The following is an 11,005-nucleotide window of genomic DNA, read 5'->3' on the forward strand; positions in this document are numbered from 1 at the left end:
AACCCCATGCAGCGCTATAGGCTTGGGGCTGAGTGGCTGCAGGACTGTGCAGAGGAAATGGACCTGGGGCTGTTGGTCGATGCTCAGCTGAACATGAGCCAACAGTGTGCCCAGGTGGCCAAGAAGGCCAACGGCATCCTGGTCTGTCTAAGAAATAGTGTGGCCAGCAGGAGCAGAGAGGTAATCATCCCCTTGGACTCAACACTGGAGAGGCTGTGCCTCAAGTCTTATGTTCAGTTTTGGGCTCCTCGCTACAAGAAAGTCATTGAGGCACTGGAACTTGTATGTGGAAGTCTGTCCCTTGAGCAGCTCCCATTCATCATCAGCTCCCATTCTGAACCCCACTGTGCAAAACTTCTAACTTCTACTGCAGATGGCTGCAGTCACCAAAGCTCAGCCCACTATCCAGGTATCAGCCTTCTCCCTTCTGTTTTCCATCTTAGCCCATAGTTTTGCTCCCAAAAATGGAACTGCACTCCAACAGTCAAAACACAAACTAATACATCACTTTCACTGCTCCTTCCTGCACCCCCAAATTAATGGTTACCTGACATCCCCTACAGCACAGCACCTGCTCACAAGTATCATTCAAACTCTATTCTTTCATACTTCTTGATAGAGGACAGTAAAAACTCCCTTCTGCATGGCACTAAGGACAGTCTGTCCCCATCACATCCCTCTGTGTGCTGAAAGCTGCCATTGGATCTCTTGCAGCCTGCTGGCTGCTGCTCACAAACACAGGGAACTGCACCACACTGATTCTAAAGAGAGAAAGGAAGAAATGCTGGTGGGAATGGGCACCCAAGGATTGCAGAGATGCTCCAGATTGTGCCAGAGATGGAATCTCAGAGTGCTGGGACATGATTGATCACTAAGGAAAACACTTGGAAGCACATTCAATCTGCAGAAGCTGTAATTACTGGGCACAGTCAGCTTTCCTATGGCTCAGCTGGAGTAGGAGGGTGCTCTCACACATCTGCTCAGGGGCTTCAGCTGAGACACTTGCACAATGCTGGGATCATTCTGATGGAAACTATGTCTTCAGATACCATGGTTAAATCCATCCAAAATGATCAAGCAGAGCTTTAGCTCTTGAGCAGCACTTCTTCCCCACCCTTCACTACTCCAAGCAGCTCCAACAAACTTCTCAGAAGAAATCCAGGCCAGCACAGACCTGGAAGACCAGAACCAAGTGCCGCTTGTGTGACGGCAGTGCCCACTCCTTGCTTCCACCCTGCTCCAGCAGGTTAAGGAGTCTGAGCCTCACTGGCCTTTGACAGCTCAAGACTTTCAGCACCTCATGCCAACATTTCTCACTAAGATACACCTCAGGCATTGAATTCTCTTCTCACTACCTCCTCCCAGTCCTCTCCTAGGAACAGAAACCATTCAGATTCTACAGCAAACTACAGCATCTGCACTGCAAGAACACACTGAACCACCTGCAACAATGAAACATGGTTTTGGAGAGTGGGTTTGAAAACACACCTTTAGACAGCTGTCTCCCTGTAGCCAAAAGGAAACCAAGCAGCAAAAGAAGAGTCCAGCCTGAAACATGCCCATGCTACTAGCCCAGGTTTTTCACAGTGAATGTAAAATCCATCCTGCTCTTGAGGTAACAAATGACCAGTGGGTCTCCCCTTGCTCCACCCCTTCTCCTTCAAAGCCAGAAAAAGAAAGAAAAAACAAGCAGAAGAAACCCAGACGTACCTTTCCACACACAGAGCAGAAAGTGGAACAGCAGTTGGTCTCCTTCCTGAGACATGGTGGGGAGCATCCCAGAGGAAGCCCAAGTTCTTTGCTTCTCTCCACAGGGACTTCAAGCACTCTTGGCAAGAGCTGCTTTGGTTCTCTCTTCAACTGCTTCCATCACCAGAATCTCCTTTGGAAAAGGAACACTAAAGAAAGAATCAGCAAATGAGAAAGAATGAGCAATAACCACTTTCCCAGCTTTCTTCTGACATGCAATTAAGACTCATAACTTGGGCAAGGTCTTAAAATCAGCTGGTTACAAGAACTGTCCCAAAATATATCCAGCTTCTGTACAGCTGCCGTTATTTCTGTCAGTGAGTGTAATCACAGAATCATAGAATGGCCCGGGTTGGAAGGGACCTCAAGGATCATGAAGATCAATCGCCTCCCTGTCCCTGCTGGCCATCCCCTCTTCTGATGGAGCCCAGGGGACCATTTGCTCTCTGAGCTGCAAGAGCACGCTGATGGCTCACGTTCTGTTTTTCATCCACCAGGACCCCCAGGTCCTTCTCTGCGGGGCTTCTCTTAAGGACTGCTCCTCCCAGGCTGTAGAAATGCCTGGGATTCCTCCAGCCCAAGTGCAAAACCTTGCACTTTGCTGTCTTGAACCTCATTAGATTCACCTAGGCCAACCTCTCGGTTGAGCTCCCTCTGAATGGCATCCCTTCCTTCCACTGCATCAGCCGCACCACTCAGCAAACAGCAGAGGGTGCACTCCATTGCATCATTGGTGTCACTGATAACCATGTAAAAAAGCACTGGTCCCAAGACAGACTCCTGGATGACACCACTTGTTATTGGCCTTCACCTGGACATCGAACCATGAATCACCACCCTCTGTCTGTGGCCTTTCAACCAATCCCTTATCCACCAGGTGGTCCACCTGTCAAATCCACATCCCTCCAGTTTAGAGATAAGGATGTGGTGGAGGGCCATGTCAAAGATCTTGCTCAAGTCCAGGTCAATGACATCAGTTTCCTTCCTTTTGTCCACAAATGCAGTCACTCCATCATAGAAGAGCACCAGATTGGTTAGGCATGGCCTTCCCCTGCTAAAGCCACGCTGACTGTCTCGGATCACATGCTCATTCCTTATGTGATCAAGCATGTCTTTGAGGCGGATCTGTTCTTCACCATCTTCATCACAGTTCTACATTTGAATCAAATAATTGGTGTTGCTGTCACCAAGAAAACCTCTTTGTCTTCTACTCCTGCTGCACTTCTGTGCTTTCACCAGAAGCAAAGGGAGAGGCCACCTCCTAGATCCAAATTTTAAGAAACCAACACCCAATAGGTGTCATCTGAAGTAAAATAGGAGAGAAATTAAGATGACTCTTTTGCATCCAGCTTGGATCACTCCCTCACTCAGGCACACCACCATCAGATCAAGGAGATGCTGCCTTCAGCTTAGAGACTATGGGAAATCACAGCTTGAACCTCTGATTAATCAGCTGAGGCAAGTGTTGGGTCAGCTGCGGGAGCACAGATGAGAGTAATCTAGCTGTGGTCCTGGAAGGGGTGGACCTCAACTCCACTTCCTCTGAGACCTCATTTAAGGGCTGACCACCACTGAGGCAGCATCTCTTGGAGATTGCTCCCCAGTTGAGACTGCCTCAGCTTTCTGGTCAAAACATTGACATTGGTGAGTTTTCCTTTGCTAACAACCTTTGACTATTTACCACCATCTTGGTTAACATCTTTATATTAGCCACCCTTACAGAGACCATAAGGGCTTGGGCTTCCAAACTCTCAGCAAGCATTTGGATCAGACAGCTTCCTGCTGGGGAGCCCCCTGCATCACTTCTGCTTCTTCTGATACCGAACCCGCAGATGCTTCAGAGCTCATTAGCATGGACTTCCTTCCTCCCCTCAGCAGCTGTTCCTGCACTCACCTTCATTCCTACTCAGATACCGGCCGCTTCCAGCACCAGCTGACCTGCAAGACACAGAAAGGAAAGGTGGGAGTCATGCAAACGCACAAGCCCAAGGCTGCATCACCACTACGTATGGCAGCCTCGGGAAGTCAGCTGCAACTACAGCCTTTGTCAGAATGGAAACAGGCACTATCAGTTAAGTGTGACCTCTGAACTCATTGCCACCATCAGAAATAGGCACTGAAATTGCTCACTTCACTGTAGCTGGTTACCTCCTTCTTTTGGAAAATGCGGACATGGAATTGAAGGACACCAGAAAATTGACATCTACTTCATTGTAGGTGGTTAAGCTCGGAAGCAGGACTTGAGCAAGACAAGCTTCTCAGCTCAGAATCACAGAATTATCAAGGTTGGAAAAGACCTAGAAGATCATCTGGTCCAACCATTACCAATACTTCCCGGCTTAATCATATTCCTCAGCACCACATCCAAACGTTTCTTGAACACTGCCATGATCGGTGACTCCACCACCTCCCTGGGCAGTGCATTCCAATGCCTGAATACCCTTTCCGACAAGTAATGTTTCGCAATGTCCAGCCTGAATTTTCCCTGGCGCAGCATAAAACCTTTCCCTCTAGTTCTATCAGTGATTACACAAGAGAAGAGGCCAAACCCCAGCTCACTACAACCTCCCTTCAGGAAGTTATAGAGAGTTATAAGGTCTCTCCTGAGCCTCCTCTTCTCCAAGCTGAACAATCCTAGTTCCCTCAGCTTCTCCTCGTAAGGTTTTGCTCCAGACCCCTCACTACCTTCTTAGCTGAAGACGTTCCAGAAACGTAAGGTTTTCTTGCAGGGAGGGGCCCAAAACTGAATAGGTCAGAGCTCCTTCTTTCCATCATTGCTGTCACCTGGAAGGCTGTCCTTGGAACTGCAGTGACTCATGCATCCTAACTGCACTCCATTGATGGAAGCACAACGTGCATCATTGCAAATTGCTGGTGGGTTCCTGTGTTGGCGAGGGATGGATTCACCTGGAAAGAGTAGATACACAGCATTTAGCGTCAAACTTTCACTATCCAAGGAGGCAAAGGCTTGGTGCTGCCTGTCAAGCAGGTTTCAAGCAGCTTGCGAGACTCATTTGGGAAAGACAGGAGTCAACCAACGATGTCAGGCACGGGCTCGAACGCAGGAATACAGAAGGAGGCACAAGCCCACTGAAAGCATGAATTCTACCTGTGTTGCTGACAAGCACTGCTTTGAAAGCTGGATTTGCACCCTTACCTGCCAGGACCACGACTTCTGCTTCGGAAGGCTCCCTGGCACTGCTCTGCAGTTGGCATTTGGCCACAGGGGATGGTTTGCCCAGGCAGAAGCAGGAACGCCAACTGCCAGCTGCTGACTCTGCCCTCTTACTGGGAGAACTCAGTCTGGAGAGAGAAAACAGAGCATGCTGTCAGTCGTGGTGCAGGGTGAGTGATGAGCTGCACCGAGCCCTTGATGACAGTTGCCCATTCCTGGCACTGCCTGCTTTCTGCTGAAACGCAGCTTAGAAACGCGCTCTGTTTCAAACAGCAGAGGATGCTTCCATTCCTACAGCTCAGCCCTCAAGTCCTGCTGGCTACATTCCTCTCAACCATGTCAATCAAGATGCAGACCATGTGAGTAAAGTCTCCACAGCAGAACAGGAAAGGAGCTGGCAGGCGTAACTGCTTTCTGAGGAATGGTGCAGCCATAAGGGAAGCTCAAAAGCATCTCTGACTCTTACGTTAACACCTCCTCGGCCTCAGCTCACTGCCATCTTTAATTTGTAGTGCCTGCAAGTCTGACCAACAGCTCTGCTTACAGGAGAAGCACAATTGGTTTCAGGTGTGTGGCCCTGAAATCTGGAAAACCCCAGTGTTTCCAGGTACAGCCAACACAGACCAGGATAGACGTCAGTGTGGCTTTCTGCATCTCGTGACTGCCTGCCCAACCAGGAAGGAAATGCACCCTTGTGTGGCTCCACTGAGCCCGTAGGGCAACTGTGTGTTAGTTGAGTCCTTGGAGATGTAACGGACAAAAAGTAAACCAATAAAAATCACCCAAATAATGATGATGGGGGCTGGAAAGGGAATTCCTCTTTCTTTATCTTTCAGATGGAAAATCAATGATTGCATCCAAGTTCCTTAGTACAGCTGCGGGGCCTTCCTCCGCTTGTATCTTGCTGCTCTGTGTTGCAACAGGAGAGCTGCTCTGACCTCTCCTCTCAGCCTGTGCCTCCTGCACGGTGAGCAGCTTTGTGGATGGAGACACCCACACAGACTTGGGCTCAGGCAGAGAACTGTGCCCTGCAAGGGAAAACCACAGCTAAGACAGAAAAGGAAGCAGCAGCACAGCCATCCCAGTTCTGCATATCTCTCAGAATTGCTCATCCAAGCCACTGGAAGAAGAGGAGCTCAAAATAACCGTGTGCTCAGTGGTATGCTCGTGGCAAAGGACACAGCCACAATTAAGAGCAACTCACTGTATCGAAAAAGGCAAACAAAAAGCGTAGAAAAACTAGGGGGCAGGGATCTCAGAAAGCTTCACAGCCACACTTCAATCAAGCTTCACCTGCTTGCAAAAAATCTTAACAGCAGTGATAGTTTTCTCCATGTAAGGCTTGGACACTCTCATGACCCAGCAACGGGGCACAGTATTCTAACCTAAGCCCAGAAGCCTGCTGTCTCCTCGACAGTAATAGAATTTTCAAAGGTCTTGGAGAAGCCCTGGATTGGATGAAGCTGTCAGATCAACATCAAGCTAATGGAGGAAGGTGCTCACCTACTCCCTCTCCCAAGGCTGGTGTGGATTTGGAGCAGAAGAGGACATCTGCGTGGCTGATGAGGAATTCCACAACAGCTGACTGGGTCTGCAGCTCCATGCAGGCAGCTTCACTGGCGCAGGGAGATTGGCTCTGCTGGGATCTGAAGAAAAGGCAGATCTTACAAGTCATTTCCCCAAGATCATTTCCCCAAGTCTGAATTTCTGTAGCCAAAAACTGTCAAACTGGGCTCCGGAGATTTCCGCAGTGGGCAAACAGTGATGCCACTGACGAAATTATCCTGGATGATCAGGGACACAGCAGTCCCAGCTAAACAAGTGAGTAGAAACTGTCATCTAGAAATTGTTCCCCTGGGGTTGGAGGAGAGCAGAACTAAGCATCGTGTTGAAAAGGAAAAAGAAGTTTACCTTAAGAGGTTTGGAGCCCACACAATTGCTAAGTTCTTCGCGTCCATGTTTATCACCGAGCAGATCCCAGCCAGAGACACCAAGTGTCTCATTAAGTCCCATGGGGACAGTGCACTGGTGGTCAGCACTGAGGCAGACTTGATGACTTCCAAGAGGCATCTGGGGAACACAGAATCACAGAATGACCCGGGTTGGAAGGGACCTCAAGGATCATGAAGCTCCACTCCCCCTGCCTGGTAGGGCCACCTATCTTCCACATTTATTAGACCTGTCTGTCCAGGGCCACATCTAACCTTGCCTTGAATACCTCTACAGATGGGGGATCCACAACATCCCTGGGCAGCCTGTTCCAGGACCTCAGCACTCTCCTAGTAAAGAACTTCCCCTACCAACCAACGTAAATCTTCCCTCTTTCAACTTAAAACCATTTCCCCTTGTCCTGATATTATCAGCCCTTTCAAAGAGTTAACACCCCTCCTGATTATACACACAGCCCGTGCCATCAAGGCTAAGCTTCTATCTCTTCTTGATTCCTAGTTCCATGGCGTGCACAGCATGCTGTGCTGCATGCACAGCACAGCTGTTCTGCAGAGGAACAGGGGCACCCAGTGACCAACAGCAGCCATTGTCTGCAAATACACAGCAACTTCCCAGGATCTGCAGCAACAATCTCCCCACACACTCCACTTCACACAGACACTATGAACCTGAATAGACTCAAGCAGCAGACTTAAAACAAGTCAGAGTTTTAGATTCCAGGATATTTGAGGGTTTATAATGTGTGAAATTCAGTTACACAACAGTGCCGAGGTGCCTGCGTTTCAAGCAACTTTCAGATCACAACCATGTAAGATAAAAACAAATTCAGTGCAGAAATAGCAAGCCTGTACCTTAATACCCATGAGATTATCCATTTTTTACTGCGTTCTGACTAAGTTCTAAAATTTGCTCATCCCAGTTCACTTCAACAAGTTCCACCAGTTCACGCAACGCAGTTCTGAGATCCTGTGTATGTTAGGCAGATAGAATTGAGCAGTGCAGAAATAATCTCTGACAGCTTTAAGAGCTCCGTTCTGCTTACAAACTCTCAGTCCAAAACTATTCTCAGTTTTAAGGAAATGAACACCTGAAGCAGTTGGATCATCTGCCATTTGCCGCATTCTGCTTCTTGGCATCATGATTAGCACAAAGGGTTTTCTGCTGTCCTGCAGAAATGGACAAAGTCCTGCTTACAAATGGACCAAGTTTCAGTGTACAGCAGAGTTTGTACCAGACTGAAAAGCCACGTCATTCAGTTCATGTGCTCAGGTTGTTATGCACTCCCAAAGGAAACAGAACTAACTGTTGGATTCTGAAGGCAATCTGTGGGTTCCTACATTACCTCCTGATTCTGGAAGAGGAAATTCTAATAGCAAATGCAGAACTTTGCTCTTCGTAGACATGAGAAGAGCTGGCATTTAGTAACATTCATTTCTGGGAAATCAAATGATGTGTCTATATTTTTACTACAGATAGTATAGGGAGCAGCCAGTTGAAGAACCAGATACAAAAAATCTGCCCATTGGCAAGAAAATACTTCTTTTTAAATTCTGTATGCTATCATGGTATAGAATCAGGCTACAGTGCCACATAGGCCAACCAAGCGTAGAACCAAATCCACAAAATACTGGCAGACAAAGCAGCAAAAACAGGGACAATATTCAGCAGACAGGCCTTTCTACCCACAGCTCAGCATGTTCTGCCATCCGAAAAGCAAGGCCTCTTGTCAAGCTCAGCTATTTCCCTTCTCAGTGTATTCTAGCACCACTGATACCCACTGGTATCCTCCTGTAGAGTCCCATCATATTGTCATCATCCAAAGGGAAAACCCACACAGCAGAGCATACAGCAGTACACCCACGCTCCAAATATCCGCCTCAAAAAACAAAAAGACAAGCTTACAAACCTGAAGCACCTCAAATGGCTTCCTGACAGACTGGATTGTCTGCCCTTGCCAAAGCCCACATATAGCCCATGAAAAGCTGGCTCTTTATCTCAAGAAAAAAAAACCTTATCGTCCCAGAGAAAGCATATAACCCTAATTCAATTGTTCTTCCACTCAGCTTAGAGCACTACTAAAACCAGCATCTTCACCTTAGCTCATCACACTGCTGCAGTTCCTTTTACAAGGATTTCACTGGCAAAAATGAAATCAAAGCCGTCGCAAGGGATTTAGCACAGTTACGTGTTACTGGCTACGAGAGCTGTCAGCACAGTCACCTGTCAGGCTTTGCTGCTGTTCTCTTTATGTAGAGGCACAACAAGGTTCAGACACCTCACAGTGCAATTCTCACTTGGACTGTAAAGAAAAAGGAGGCTTGAAAAGCAGTGTGTGGAAAACAAAGAAACAAGAATTAGAACAACAGTGGGGCCATGGCACTTGTAGGAATTGCTCCGCCTTTAACAGCAGAGCGATTCAAGAAGGATGAGGGCATTCCAAACCAGACCAGTTTGGACAGATTAACAACTGCAAGTAGTGGGTTCCAAAATTCCAGACATCTCTCAGTTTTTAGTACACTGTGCATTACAATGGAAACAAGTCTTCACCTACAACTTGGAAGCTAAAGACACGTCTGACAAAACAGACTGCACAAAAATGATGGATAATTAACAGAGCAAATTGCTCTTTCAAAAACTTAGTAATAGAAAGAGATCTCTGAAGCTGCTGTTCTGTAGAGCCCCAAAGCAGTCGCTTGAGGCAGTTCAGGATTAGCCAGAGACAAACCAGCCAGCTGTGTGAACTGAGACCAATTGCACTTTTCTAGTCTGTGGCCACTGACAGCTTCTGAGAGCTACCAAGCAATGCAACCTAGCAGAATTCAGAAGGGAAACCAAGAGAGCCTACCTGAGCTCCACTGCCTTTCAATGCTTTGTGCAGAGGGAAGGGAAAGAGGGGAAAACAAACACCGCTCTACATCCCTCTGAGCCAATAGACACTTTGCCCTGGATTAGCTCTGGTGCTGCATAAGCTGGGCTTCCACAGCATGTGTTCAGGCGGTAATCAAGGCCTCCCTGGAAGAACACAAAAAAGAGAGAGAAACGTTTGCTTTAACAGAGTTTATGTCTTCTGGTCATAACACTTCAGAAGCCTCAGAGGCTTCTTCTCCTCTGTATATTTTCATTCATCTTAGATTTTGCTTTCATTCAATGTGACCTCACTAAGCAAATATTGTCTAAGACCATGAGCATCACATGAATGTGCAGATCTCAAGCTGCTCACTTATCTAGAACCCTTGGCATGATGCTTTATTTTCCTCAGCTGATCATCTCGATTGTGCCTGTTGATTGTGCAACAACAGCCTGTTGGTCTCGATTACCTGTGAGAGGCTCTACATTTGGCCAGGAAAAATCATTTGATGATAAATAATTCTCTTGGAATCAGTAAGGCAGTCTTCCCATTCTTTCTTACCAGCACCCATCTTACATGTTAATAAAGGCTTCTGGAAATCAGTTTGAAGATCAAGAAACAATTCAGTTCAAGCATATGCAATCACAGGATTTGTACGTCACCTGCAAAAGTCATTTTATTCTATCCACAATCTCATCCTACATACAGATCCTTAGAAGGTTCCTTAGGCACACCAACCCCATGCTCCTATTACAGACCCTTGCATAAGACAGGTGATATACCTACAAGATTATCTACAGCTTAGACTACAAAAACAGGGAGTCTAGCTAGAGAAAATAATCTACCTGTGCTTCTGAGCAATCTGTTAACCACTCTCACACAGTTCAGGCCATTCCAAACAAGATGCAATGGCATGTCAGCCACAAAAACAGCTTGATTTTAGGGTGTTTGTTTGGACAAGCCCCTGTTGCATACGGTGGTCAAACATGCATTACTTGGGGGCACATTGTATTTGATTTAACAGATACTCTTACCTTTGGGTTTGCACAGAGTCCAAAGTCTATCAGCTTCAAATTGTCAATCAGCAGATTTTCCCGGTGGATGAGAAAGCAGTCAGGAATGATTTCCACCCAAGTGCCCAAGGAAACATCTTTTCTCTTCTCTTCTTTCCTGCTGTGGACAGTGGTTCCCAGTCTACTCAAAGCTCGCTCGCTCTCGCTGTCTCAGAGATCTTCACTGACTGCTGGCAAGTTCCCATCTTCCAATATCCCAGGTGGGAAATA

At 47.2% G+C, this 11,005-nt stretch overlaps 1 long non-coding RNA gene across 1 annotated transcript; it reads right to left on the reverse strand.

The window, feature by feature from the left end:
- Positions 1-6,420: 6,420 nt before the first annotated feature.
- LOC146757606 (uncharacterized) lies at positions 6,421-10,055 on the reverse strand. Its single transcript, XR_014936108.1, has 3 exons — positions 9,720-10,055; positions 6,836-6,994; positions 6,421-6,570 (listed from the first exon to the last, which is right to left on the reverse strand). It is a non-coding gene; the product is annotated as an uncharacterized LOC146757606 (long non-coding RNA).
- Between the last annotated feature and the right edge of the window lie 950 nt (positions 10,056-11,005).

This window comes from Coturnix japonica, chromosome 20 (genome assembly GCF_054131305.1).
Source record: "Coturnix japonica strain WE chromosome 20, WE-NBRP24, whole genome shotgun sequence".
Taxonomy (NCBI): domain Eukaryota; kingdom Metazoa; phylum Chordata; class Aves; order Galliformes; family Phasianidae; genus Coturnix; species Coturnix japonica.